This window comes from Arachis ipaensis, chromosome B09 (assembly GCF_000816755.2).
Source record: "Arachis ipaensis cultivar K30076 chromosome B09, Araip1.1, whole genome shotgun sequence".
NCBI classification, from domain to species: Eukaryota; Viridiplantae; Streptophyta; class Magnoliopsida; order Fabales; family Fabaceae; genus Arachis; species Arachis ipaensis.
In genome coordinates, this window is record NC_029793.2 from 121,689,072 (window position 1) to 121,704,257 (window position 15,186).

The following is a 15,186-nucleotide window of genomic DNA, read 5'->3' on the forward strand; positions in this document are numbered from 1 at the left end:
CGACCCGAGATGTTTAGCGACAAGGCGACCGACCTCTTCAGGTCAGGACCCCCGACCTCTTCTTTAAAAGAGTTCGACCAATTCGACATGAAGGGCCCAAACAGGCCCAAATGAAGGGACACAGCCCAATCTAAAGGCAGTTAAAGCTTAGAAAGATAAGGGCGGCTCCCCAGAAGATAAGATGACCTCGCTTAAAGTTAAAGATAAGATAACTAATTTATCTTATCTAGAAAGGTCAGCCTACACTACTATAAATACACTGGAGCACTCAGGTATAACTCATACTCTGATTCTACTAAAAACCTGCTTAATACCCTTGCTAACTTAGGCATCAGAGTCCCTTGCAGGTACCACCATCCTCCGGTGACAAAGGATCAGCAGTGCAGCTAGCCAACAAGTCAGGTACGACAGCTCTGGTCACCACCCACCAGCCGGACACGTCAGCTCTGACCGGTACAGAAAATCTCATCCGAGATCGACCTGCAGTTTCAGGTAACCTTCGGAACATTGGCACCATTGCCGGGGAACCTGGAAGTCATCCCATCACCATGGCGGACGACCATGACAACGACCACGATTCAGATCTGGAAGATAGAACACCGCACAAAAACGCGGACACTACACCAAAAGATACTCCTCAACCTAACAAAAACAACAATTCATCAACTGTGGGAGCCATGGAGGAACTTCAAGATCGCTTAAAGCAACTCGAAAAAGAGGCGGAGCATCAACGAGAAGCTGAGAAAAACCTACAAAGGGAAATAAGACGACGCCGGGAATTGGAGGACAAACTCCTAAAAATCGAAGCCAATCTCAAGGCCAAAGCTAATCGATCCTCTCATGAGGATAGCTCCCGCAAGGACCAAGATCTATTTACCAAGGAGATCATGAAGACCAAAATCCCAAAAGACTTTAAACTCCTGGATATGACTTTGTACGATGGCACTACAGATCCCGGCCATCATCTCAGCAATTTCAGAAGTAGAATGTACCTCACCGACGCCTCAGATGTAGTTTGCTGCAAAGCCTTTCCAACTACTTTAACAAAGACAGCAATTAAATGGTTCGACAATCTACCTCCTAGGTCTATCTCAAGCTTCGATGACTTAGCCAAGAAGTTTTTGGCCAGATACTCCATCCAAAAAGATAAGGCTAAACACGCTCCAAGCCTATTAGGAATCAAGCAAGGAGATCGGGAAAGTCTTCGCAACTACATGGAAAGATTCAACAAAACATGCCTGGACATACAGAGCCTACCAACAGAGGCCGCCATTATGGGCCTCATCAATAGCCTGCAAGAGGGACCTTTTAGTCAATCTATATAAAAAAACACTCCACATCTCTGAACGAAGTGCAAGAACGAGCAGAGAAGTACATCAACATGGAGAAAAACTCTCGACTCGGGGAGACCTCAAAATCCGAATTCACCTATCCCTCCCGGGATAAGGATAAAGAGCCCAAAAAGAAGGAAGATCGATATGGAGAAAAAATAAAAAAATATCACAATTACACCCCTCTTCGGGTGTCCCTTGTGGATGTCTACAGAGAAGTCTGCCACACTGAAAAAATACCCCCAGCTCGACCACTCAAAGGCAAAAAAGGAGGAGGAAATCGGACCGAATATTGTGAATACCATCGAATCCACGGGCATTTCACCAACAAATGTTTTGACTTAAAGAATGTCATAGAAAAACTAGTAAGAGAAGGGAAATTAGATCGGTATCTGGCCACCCGGGACGATGAGCAAAGAAAAAGAAGAAGGGACGAAGATGTCGGACGAACCGAGCGATCACCTCGTACACCAGAAAGACACGTCCATATGATACACGGAGGGTTTGCAGGAGGAGGAATCTCCAAATTATCTTGCAAAAGATATCTTAAAGAAGTATATCATGTTGAGGGAAAGGAGAAAGCACCCGACATCCCTGCAATTACTTTCACCAAAGAAGACGCATCCGGTATCATCTCAGGACACGACGATCCCATGGTCATCACCATTATACTGGCAAACGCAAATCTCCACCGCACACTGATAGACCAAGGGAGCTCCACAGACATCTTATTCAAAAATGCCTTCGACAAGCTCGGCCTGGAAGAAAAAGAACTTAGAGCATATCCGAACAGCCTGTTCGGACTGGGAGACACCCCAGTGCAACCACTTGGATACATCTCACTACATACAACTTTCGGAAAAGGAAACCAGTCAAGAATACTCAAGATAGACTACATCGTGGTCGACGTGAGTTCTGCCTACAACGCCTTAATAGGTCGGACAACATTAAATCAGCTCGGCGCAATAGTCTCGACTCCACATCTATGCATGAAATTCCGAACTGCGGAAGGGGTAGCTACAATAAAAGCATACCAGAAGACGGCATGCCGTTATTACAACGAAAGTCTAAACCTCAGACGCAGAGGAGAAGAATTCCACACAATCGAACTCGGTGGAGTTCAGAGGCGGGAAGAACTTCGCCCACAACCCGAAGGTGAAGTAGAGAAAGTCCAGATCGGAGATATCCCGGACAAAACAACCAATATTGGTACGATCCTAAAAGGAGACATAAAAGAATCACTCATACAGTTCTTATGAGATAATGTCGACCTCTTTGCATGGAAGGCTGCAGACATGCCGGGCATAGACCCCAGATTAATGTGCCACAAGTTGGCGGTCTACCCAGGATCTCGGCCAGTACAACAGAGGCGAAGAAAGCTCAGGCCAGAACGATCCCAAGCTGTGGAAGAGCAGGTACAGGCTCTACTGGAGGCAGGATTCATAAGAGAAGTCAAGTATCCACTATGGCTAGCTAACGTCGTCTTGGTGAAAAAATCAAATGGGAAGTGGCGAATGTGCACCGACTACACTGATCTCAACAAAGCCTGCCCAAAAGATCCTTATCCATTCCCAAGTATCGACGCTCTGGTAGATACCTCCTCCAGATATAAATACCTCTCGTTTATGAACGCATATTCGGGATACAACCAAATCCCAATGTATCCACCCGACCAAGAAAAACTTCATTCTTAACCCCAAAAGCAAACTACTACTACGTCGTCATGCCTTTTGGTCTTAAAAATGCGGGAGCTACTTACCAGAGATTAATGAATAAGATCTTTACGGATCACATCAGAAAAATCATGGAAGTCTATGTGGACGACATGTTAATAAAGACACAAAGTGAAGAGACGTTATTGTCCGACCTGACCCAAGTGTTCGACACTATAAGAAGGCATGGCATGCGACTCAATCCTGCAAAATGCACATTCGCAGTAGAAGCTGGCAAATTCTTGGGTTTTATGCTCACACAAAGAGGAATCGAGACAAATCCGGATAAATGCCGGGCCATACTCAACATGAAGAGCCCGACTTGTGTCAAAGAGGTACAACAACTCAACGGGAGGTTGCCAACCTTATCCAGATTTCTAGCCGGATCGGCAATAAGACCTCTTCCCTTCTACGCCACTCTAAGGAAGGGAAAGAAGTTCGAATGGACAATGGAGTACGAGCAAGCCTTCCAAGATTTCAAAAGATTCTTGGGACAATCACCTATCCTAACTCGGCCACGGGAAGGAGAACCACTCATATTGTACCTCGCAGTAGGAAGTCGGGCAGTAGGCTCAGCACTAGTTCGAGAAGATGACAGTGGGTAACAACCCGTATACTTCATCAGTAAAGCATTACAAGGATCCGAGCTGAACTACCAAAAAATAGAAAAATTTGCCTACGTCCTCATACTAACATCTCGACGACTTCGTCCATACTTCCAAGCTCACACCATTAGGGTTCGGACCAACCAGCCTATAAAAGGGATTTTGCAGAAAACAGACCTAGCAGGCAGAATCTTGCAATGGGCAGTCGAGTTGTCCAAATTTGATCTTCAATACGAAACTCAGACAGCCATCAAATCACAATACCTGGCCGACTTCATCGCAGAATTTACAGACACCCCGGAACTCCCCACAGAATGGAATCTCTACGTGGACGGTTCCTCAAATAAAACTGGAAGCGGCACGGGTGTGATAATTGAAAGCGAACAAGGAACCCAAATTGAACTCTCCCTCAAATTCGGGTTCCCTGCCTCAGACAACCAAGCAGAATATGAGGCACTAATAGTTGGTTTGAAGCTGGTTAGGGAGGTTGGAGCTCAAAAGCTTATCATCTTCAGCGACTCGCAATTAGTCACTTCTCACAAATAGCAGGGAGCTACCAAGCCAAAGATCCCACCATGAAAAATTACTTGGACAAAACCAGGGAACAGCTCGGACAACTCGGAGAATATGAAGTCCGTCACATACCCCGAGAACAGAATGCCCGAGCTGACGCACTCTCAAAACTAGCCAGCACCAAACCAGGGGGCAACAATAGAAGCCTGATAAACCACTATTTCATGGTTTATCTTGTGCTCAATTGAGTGGTTTTTATCAACTCTTTACCCATTTATTCATACTAATCGCATGCTTTATGTCTTCCTTCCTGATTTTGTGCTATGATTGAAAACATGCTTCTTTGGCCTTTATATTGCTAATATTAATCCTCTCTTATCACCGTTAGATGCCTTGATATGTGTGTTAAGTGATTTCAGAGATTACAGCGTAGGAATGGCTCAGAGGATAGAAAGGAAGCATGCAAAAGTGGAAGGAATACAAGAAGTTGGAGAAACTGCTAAGCTGTCCAGCCTGACCTCTTCTCCCTCAAACGGCTATAACTTTAGCTACAGAGATCCAAACGACACGGTTCCAGTTGCGTTGGAAAGCTAACGTTCGGGGCTTCGATTTGATATATAATTTTCCATAGCTGTCTCGAAGTTAGGCAACGCGAACGCGTGAATAACGCGCCCACGTCGCATCTGCGAACTTCAATCCGCGCGGACGCGTGGACGATGCCTCCGCGTCACTTGCCCGCGACCTGAACGTAACAAAAATCACAGGGAGAGATTTCTGGGCTGCTTTTGACCCAGTTTTCAGCCCAGAACACACAGATTAGAGGCTATAAAGTGGGGGAATGCATCCATTCATAAGCAGGCTTTCATATTCACAATCTCATGATTTAGATGTAGTTTTGAGGGAGAGGTTCTCTCCTCTCTCTTTTAGAATTTAGATTTAGGATTTTATTCGCTTTCAAGATTATCTCTTTCTATCAGGTTCAATATTCCTTTTTATTATTTTCTCAATTTTATTTATGAATTCTTCTATGTTACAGATTACTCTTTGAATTAATGTTATTTGAGATATTTCAGTTTACAATTGCTCTCTTTTATTTATGTTACTTTTATCCCCAATCTGAAGACATTTTTATTCCAGTAGATTTACTTTCCCCCTTTTGGTCTTGGTTAAGAAATCAGTAACTCAGGAGTTATCAAACTCAGACATGATTGATAATCGTTATCTTTGCTAATTGAATTGAACTTCAATAATCCCAATTTTTCCTTAGGGATTAACTATGATTTGAGGATCTAACTAATTAGTCACTTGACTTTTCCTTGCTCTAGCAAAGGTTAACTAAGTGGAATTAAGATTCAATTTTCATCATCATTGATAAGGATAACTAGGATAGGACTTCTAATCTCCCATACCTTGCCAAAAGTGTGTTTTACAGTTATTTATTTAAATTACAGTCTCTTACTTACTTTAATTGTAATTTAAATTACTTGTTCCTCATCTTCAAAACCCCAATTTACAATCTTCATAACTAATAATAAGAACATACTTCCTTGCAGTTCCTTGAGAGGACGACCCGAGGTTGGAATACTTCGGTTATCAATTTATTTAGGGGTTTGTTACTTGTGACAACCAAAACATTTGTACGAAGAGATTTTTGTTGGTTTAGAAACCATACCTACAACGCGACTGTTTTTATAAAATTCTTTACTGGCAAAAATTCTAACGTCAAAGCCTCATCCAAGAAATGCTGTAGAACCCGTCAATCTCGGAAGAAGAAAAAATCCTAGCCATAACAGGTCAGGATCAAGGATGGATGACTCCCATAATTAACTACCTCAAAACAGAAACACTCCCCACAGATGAAAAGGAGGCAAAGAGGTTAAAACGGGAGGCACAATACTACACTATCATAAATAATACTCTATACAAAAGAGGGATTTCAATACCATTGTTAAAATGTGTGCCGACTTCCAACACAAAGGAAGTTCTAGAAGAAATACACAGTGGCATTTGTGGCAACCATCTCGGAGCGCAAGCACTTACCAAAAAAGTACTCCGGGCAGGATTTTATTGGCCAACTCTACAAAAGGAAGCCACAGAGTTCGTAAAGACATGTCCACCATGTCAAAAATATGCCAACTTTCACATCGCCCCGCCAGAGGAACTCATCAGCGTGACCTCACCTTGGCCATTCGCAAAATGGGGACTCGACCTTCTCGGACCCTTTCCTCAGGGATCGGGACAAGTCAAATTTCTCATAGTAGGCGTAGACTATTTCACAAAGTGGATCGAGGCAGAACCTCTAGCTAATGCCACTGCTCAAAGAAGTCAAAAATTCCTATATAGAAACATTGTCACAAGGTTCGAGGGTTCCATACTCTATCACCACAGACAATGGCACCCAATTCACAGATGCATGCTTCAGAAAGTTAGTGGCCGACTTGAACATAAAACAACAATTCACCTCCGTAGAACATCCCCAAGCTAATGGACAAGCCGAAGCTGCCAACAAAGTCATATTGGTTGGGCTAAAACGGAGATTACAGGATGCAAAGGGAGCCTAGACTGAGGAGCTCCCACAAGTCCTATGGGCATATCAAACAACGCCACATTCCACCACAAATGAATCACCCTTCCGATTAGCGTACAGAACGGAGGCAATGATCCCAGTGGAGATTGAAGAAGGATCGCCTAGAGTGATCCACTATAATGAAGAAGCAAACTCCCAACTTCAAAGGGAAGAACTTGACCTACTTCCAAAAGTCCAAGAAAGAGCTCGGATCAGGGAAGAGGCATTAAAACATCGAATGGCTTCAAGATATAATCAAAGGGTAGTGTCGCGAGGTTTTTCTGAGAACGACCTCATCCTAATCCGAAATGATATCGGAACAACTCGACCTGGAGAAGGAAAGCTGGCAGCAAACTGGAAAGGACCCTACCGAGTTATAGAAGTACTTGGAAATGGCTACTACAGACTGTCCGAACTCGATGGGCGAGACCTTCCTAGGTCATGGCACGCCTGCAACCTAAGAAAGTACTATAGTTAGGGATGATAAAGGATCTTAGGATAAGGCGCACTCTTTTTCCTGAAAAGGTTTTTTAATGAGGCGCCAAGCCAAGACCTATAAATTGCCAAACTTAGAGGGATAAAGCTTCCACATGTATATATTTGCATTTTCTTTTGAATAAAGTCTGTTTAGATCTTCTACAAATTCACAAGCTGCATTAATCTGAAACATTCATCGTCCGATTATAAAGCTACAGATCGGCAGAAACTAAAAATCAAATTCACTGCACGATCACGATAAAGACTAACAGAGATGAAAACCAAATTCATTAAAAGGTTGACCAAACGTGGATTAAACCTAATTTCTACAAATCGGAAAAGGTGAAAACAGAATAATGCAAGAAGTTATCGAAAGTGATCCATAGAAAGGACCTGACGAGGTCTTAATAAAATGGATTGCTAAAAAATAACTTAAAGACTGGCCGACGTAAAGAAGTCGGACCAGTCGCAATAACCAAAGTTATTAGTAAATCCCTGGAAAGAGGTCTGGCCAACCCTATAAAAGAGGATTACTATAACTTAGAAGGGCCTGACATGACGAAGTCGGCCCAAAACATAAAAGTTATAGAAGTAATCCCTAAAAGAGACCTGAACAAGGTCCAAGAAAGAGGATTACAAAAATAACTTAGAAGGGCTTGACATGACGAAGTTGGCCCAAAACATAAAAGTTATAGAAGTAATCCCTGAAAGAGACCTGAACAAGGTTCGAGAAAGAGGATTACAAAAATAACTTAGAAGGGCCCGACATGATGAAGTCGGCCCAAAACATAAAAGTTATAGAAGTAATCCCTGAAAGAGACCTGAATAAGGTCCAAGAAAGAGGATTACAAAAATAACTTAGAAGGGTCCGACATGATAAAGTCGGCCCAAAATATAAAGTTATAAAAGTAAACCCTGAAAGAGACTTGAACAAGGTCCAAGAAAGAGGATTACAAAAATAACTTAGAAGGACCCGACATGACGAAGTCGGCCTCCCAAAAATCCTAATGTTATAAAAAGTAATTCCTAGCAGAGACCTCACAAAAGGTCCAAACAAAACAGAATTACTAGAAATAACTTCAGAAGCCTCAAAGGAATCAAAGCCACAAGTAGGAAACGCAAAGGCAATCCAAAGAGGTCGAGCAACAAGGCTCCAACACTACCAAAAAACCTAAAAAAGGTACCAAGATAGATAAAAACCGACATGATATAAAAAGCATAGAGTTATAATAAGAACAAGCTCAAGAGGCTACCCAAATTATCCCCAAGAACTTGGAAGCTATTTTGTTTTTCAAAATAAAGTTGCTAAACAAGCAACTAAAAGAGTGTCAACAGTCAACAAACATTACAAAAAGAAAGTTTAAAAGCCCACAGGCCGGGCTATCTACACAAAACATTTACAGAAATTGGGGAAGATCCGAAGGCTTTTCGGCAGCACGAGGTGAAGGAGGGCAAGTCTAAATGGGCACAGCATCCACAGTCCCATCATCCCGATTCAAGATTTGACAGTTAAGTTCTGACACGGGATGACCGGCCTCAGCTGAAGGAGCTGAAGAAGTCGGCACCACAGAGGCTTTGGCAGCAAGCACAGAGGGAGGTTCAACATCATCGTCATCAGGGTCGTCAGGGACAATCTTGCCATCCTTTACAACATTGTCCAGGCTGAAGAGAGTAAGGTCGACCTCGGGAGCAAGAACTCGAACTTGCTCCTTCAGGTTCTCATAAGCAGCATTTACGCTGCCTACAAGGTGACCCTGGAGCTCGGCATAATCAACCTGGGCAGACTCCAACTCCTCCCTGAGACGCATCACTTCCCTGTAGGCCGTGACATAGCTATCCTTGTGCCTCAATGCTGTATCTTCAGCCAACCTCACAAAAGCCGCCAAGGCAACATAACTAGCCTTTTCGGTCTCCAACTCCTTCTCCAGCTTGGTCACTTTCACTTGGAGCTCCTCCTTCAAACCCTTCATACGGTCGAACTCTTACTTAGCCTCCTCCATAAAAGCTTTGGTAGCATGAAGAGGGAGGTCTTGGGCAGTTCAGTATAGGGCAGCTCCCATATGTGCCATCTTGACGCTACTCTGAGTAATAAAATCCAAGTGGCAAAGGAGAGAGACATCGTCGGTAGGAATGGTACCGTAAGGACCAATCTGCTGATCGACAAACTCAACCACGTCAAAGTCAGGGGCATCAAGGTTGAAAGGCTCAGTTATTTTTTGTTTTTTGTTTGGAGGAGCACCAGAAGTAGCAACAAAAGCTTGAGGAGGATCAACCAAACGAACCCGGAGAGTAGGGATTACCTTCCTTGTCCCCGGTGAGCTCGGTATGGCCAGCTTCGACTGAACCTGGGACGGCCCCTCCCCAGCCGCCCTGGCCAAGACGTTTTGAGCTGCAGTAGCCTTCCTTGCCCTTTTAAAGACCTTCATGGATTCATTATTTTTAATCATCTCTGCAAACAAAACATAACAGTGGAAAACTAAGTTACAAATCAAAAAAGAGCTTACAAGAGATAAACTCGACAAAACAAGCAAAACCAAAAAATTAACCACTATCCAGCTCAGCTCGGAGGAGAGAGGGGTTGGATAAAAATTTCTTTGTGTCGAGATGGGGAGGCTTCCCCCAGTTTTCTTCCAGCACAGTCACGAAAGCTTGCTCAGCCTCATCTAACATCTCCCACGTATATTTAGATACCATTACATTCTTTTGCCATTCCAAGGGAAAGGTGGGCTCATCATTCTCATCCAGAAAAAAAGGGCCGAGCTCCTTCAACAGCTCGGACCCTAAAAAAGTAATTTTTGAAGTCACGAAAAGATTCATCAAACATGGAGAAAACCTTTTTTCCCTGGGAAGCTCGAAAAGAAACCCAAGCGGCTTTCTTCTTAACTATCCCAGGCTTTGTCAAAAAAAAAAGAGATAAAAGAAGAGGGATTGTGAAGCAGGGATACCGAACTCATGACACAGCAATTGAAAGATTTTTATAAAACCCCAGGAATTGGGGGTGAAGTTGGGATGGAGCTACATTACAGGACCATAATAGGTTAGTCTCAAAAGGGGGTAAAGGGAAGAGTGATATTCATTTGACTAAAAAAGAAGTCGTAGGTGTAGAAAAAGGGACGCTCTCCAGCAATTCGGGTAGAAAAATAGACCCTCTCCTCAGAATTTGGAGATACAAGCTCATAGTTCTTTTCATCACTACCATTACCACAAATCCTATGAAATTGCCTAAGTTGCTGACAAAACTCAGAGTCAACCAACGAAACACATAGAAGAACCATGGAATCCACCCAATCAGCCATGCCCTCAGGGACTTGGGAAGATGTCTCAACAATATTTTTACGAGAAGACATGAGGTCAACTAGTCCTACAACAAGGAAAGAAGATTAGATTACTAAAAAACATCTCGGACGAAAGCAAAACAACTCAGCCAACATAATCCAGCGCAGTACAAACAACAAAAGGAAACCCAGGACCCACACCAAAGATCCAGGGGCATCCTTTGGAGGCAGGCACAGAACAAGGACTCAGGAAAACCTACAAGCTCACACCTTGATAAACGACACCTTTCAACTAAAGCGACACTTTGAGAAGAAGACTACAAGCCACAAATCAAAATAAAACCATCAAAATAAACTCCCAGACTCACCGTCTCAGTTCGATTAACAAACAAAGCTACCAAGCAACAAAATGTATCAAATCATCGAAGACGCACCCCTTTTTTCAGAGAAATAAAATCCCCCCAAACAAACAAAGAAAATCAAAACAAAGCATCGTTATCTTCTACAAAGTCCAGTAGCAAGGAAAGCTATTAACAGGGCAAAATCAAGGGGCAATCTTTTCAGAAGTAAACAAGTGCAGTTCACAAAACTCAAGCATTAAAGAACAACTAGAAGCAACAGCAAAACATGCAAAGCCCTAAAAAGCCTCAACAGAAATACCAGGAGTATGCATAGAGACGAAAAAGAAGCCAAAAAAAATATATCACAGTAACAAATAAACACAAGACTACAAAAAGGTTCAAGCTTTCCAACATACATTCAGTCAGAATCAAAGCTTTACCAGAAAAAATGAGGAGAACAATAAAAAGAAGAATCAACCTGAACAAAGGAAGAAGCTTCGAAGAAGATGGAATCCAGAGTCGCCCTTTCACAACAAGGAAAACACTAATCGCCAAGAAGACGTTGCAGGGAAGAAATGCGAAAAACGGCAAACTTCAGAAAACAAAAAGAGAGAAAGAAAAGGGAAGTTACGGAGAAGAGAAACCATTTTTTCTGAGTGTGAAATTCAAAATAGAGAGGCTAAGAGAAACAGAGAAATTAAAAACCAATTAATGAGGGTATTAAAACCCTCGCATATTCCCAAGGCTAAGAGCGCTAATGCAAAAGCGTGCGCTTTTAAGAAGAAGGAAAAGAAAATGTTCCATATTCAAAAAGGAGAACGCTACAAAGATGAAGTCGACAAGGTGCTCGAGTTCGGCTTCACTAGAGAAGGATCGAAGTACTAAAACTAAGACTCGACCTCAAAAAGAAAGACCGAGCTCGAGCAGGGGCACTGTTCATACCCTGGGTCGAGCTATCCGACCCGAGATGTTTAGCGACAAGGCGACCGACCTCTTCAGGTCAGGACCCCCGACCTCTTCTTTAAAAGAGTTTGGCCGATTCGACATTAAGGGCCCAAACAGGCCCAAATGAAGGGACACAGCCCAATCTAAAGGCATTTAAAGCCTAGAAAGATAAGGGCGGCTCCCCAGAAGATAAGATGACCTCGCTTAAAGATAAAGATAAGATAACTAACTTATCTTATCTAGAAAGGTCAGCCTACACTACTATAAATACACTGGAGCACCCAGGTATAACTCATACTCTGATTCTACTAAAAACCTGCTTAATACCCTTGCTAACTTAGGCATCAGAATCCCTTGCAGGTACCACCACCCTTCGGTGACAAAGGATCAGCAGCGCAGCTAGCCAACAAGTCGGGTACGACAGCTCCGGTCGCCACCCACCAGCCAGACACGTTAGCTCCGACCGGTATAGAAGATCTCATCCGAGATCGACCTGCAGTTTCAGGTAACCCTCGGAACAGTATAGAACACCAATGACAAAAACTCTAGAGGATGCAAGAAGAAGCTAGCAGTACGTGCTCCGCGCTCATGTAGATCTCCTCATCCCCACCTTCATGTTGGATGTTCTTGCGTATCGGAGGAGATTGGTGGAGCTATGCCTCGTGCCGCTCGCGTGGAAGGTGGATCCCCCGATCTTGGTTCTCTTGGCATGGTGCAGAGTGAAGCCATTGTACGGTGAGACTCCTATCTTCAACAAATCGTTATGAACGGCAGTTTTCCAGGTGAAGTATAGGCGGAAGACGACTTATTAGCGCTCGACCCATTTGTAGGACTCGTTGACGAAGTTTAGGTCCCATGGGAGGTTGGAGCGGGTGAAGAAGTCCAGGTCGGCGCTATTGTAGAAGCTGGTATTGATGGCATTGCTGCCGTCGAGGACGTAGTCACGGGCGTTGGACACGCCATCATCGGAGGTGAAGGACTGTGCTAGGGAGAAGTGGTGGTGTGTGTTGGCAGCAGGTGAAGATTTAAATTTTTTTTTATTTTATAAGGATACATTTGTCCCAATAGTTAAAAAAAATTAATCAGTCTTTAAAAAAATATTTAAAAAAGTATGTTTATATTTTTATAATTAGTAGTAAGGGTATTTTAGTATATCTAATAGTATAATATTTTTTAAAAAATTAAAACTAAATGATGACCAAGATAATATAATTTATGTGGCATTTTTTTATTCGTTTAATTTTTAATCATATCGATACATATTAATTAATAATCATACCAAAGTAAACATCTATTCTTAATGTATAAAAGTAGATGGATAAGTTTATCCACATTACTTTTAAGACATCTTTTTCTTCCTACTAATGCCATGTCAGCAACATCGCTTACTTAGCAAAACTTTAGAATGAACCACTCAATTTTTGTCAAATCAACTATTATTTCCAAATCAACAAAAAAATAAAATATACAAAAAAATATACAAGTAATAGAAATATATGCAAATTAAGCTGCAAAATTACCAATGACAATAATTAAAAATTAATAATATCTAACCAAATTTGTAACCTACAAGAATCCATATTACTATATTTATTATATTTTACCGTTATAAACATACAATAAATTTATAACCCCAATAATTAATTTATTAATTTTTATAAATAACTCATTAAATATAATAAACATCCATATTACAAATGTTATAATAATCTATTAATCATAATAAATTTTATATTACAAATATTCAAATTTATCACAAGAAATTTATTTTCGCACTACACAACTTCTCAAACTTAGTCAATAGAGCATCATTATTTGGACAATATCACTAAACAAACAAACAATTAGTTTATTAAAGTTTGTGTGGTTCGTTTATAGAAAACATTAACACCCACAAATGAAAAAGAGCCCCTTAACTTAGAAATAATTATATTAAATGAAAAGATACAAACAAACATATTTATTGTATCTTTAAATTGAATTTACGAAAAAAATAATTTAATTATTTTTGCTTTTTATACTTTTTATATTATTTTGTAATACTTTATATATAATTGTATTTTAATATCGTTAAAATTATATTTCTTTCAATATACTATTCATTGTTCCTTTTCTAATAACTTAAAAAAAAAATAAATGTAATCAATTTTTTAACTAATTATTAACTATGATTTACTAACATTGTAGGGAACATCTCTTCATGTAATTGTGAAGATAAATATGATGAACAAATTCAAACATTTGTTATAAGAAGAAAAAGTCTATACTATAAAAAAATTAAAAATAGAAGATGCAAATAATTTGTATAGACCAATTAAAGGTATAATGAAAGCAAATTTTTTACTCACAATTGTTACGAAAGAAATCAAAGATTCAATTTTGAATATTTTTCAACACTATTTTGAATTTGTATCACTTGAGAGATTGTCTGACAGAATGGGTGAAAGAAATATATTAACAAGCAATTTTACTTTATACTATTTCAATTATTCTTATTAAAAATAACGTATTTAAAAAAAATCTACATATTTTTGTTCTTTTTATTGTAGATGTCATTGAAAAACTGCATGCACATCAAGAGATTAAGGAGAAAGAAAACCATATAAATTCAAGACACATCTTCGGAAGAAGAACATACATGCAAAAATAGAACAAACAACACAATAGAAAGTGCATACAACTCAACAATTCAGAAAGAATATACCTTCACAAGAATCTACGACAGAAAGAAGAAAACAATAACTCTAACAATAACCAATAAGAAAAAGGAGGACGAGCACCACATAAGAAGACTAAGTCCATCAACCAAAACAAATGCAAAAATCAAACCACTAAATAAAAATGTCACTTTGTACAACTCCAACATCCAAATCTTTTGTACTACAAATTATTTTAAACAAAATACCTTTCAAATTTAACTTTAGTTTACACATATTTAATTTAATTCTACAAAACATAGCCAATTTTAATATTTATTACATACTATCATTAATTTACCGTCCGCGCATCGCGCGAGTCTCATTCTAGTCAATTATTAATTGTGATAGTACATAAAACTTTAATTGCAAGCTTATTTTGTGTAACATTACATATAATTGAATTTCAAAACTTTCTAATAAACATGAATAGAACACTTGAATTTATTAAAATATTTTTTTTCAAATATAGTAAAGTATTAGAAGCTTGATTTTATAAATCATTTACATTGAGCTTGTGGTTAACCAAAACTTATAAATTTGACTTTATAGATAATTTGGTTCGCATACAAGTTCTAAAGTGTTATCTTCATAAGTATTCGCACAAACATTTTAATTGTTTATATATGAAAAATTGTATATCAGATAAGAGTTTTTTTTCCTATCTATTGAAGCAACACTAACTCATTCTCTTTTTCATCATTAAATACTGAATATCAAATATG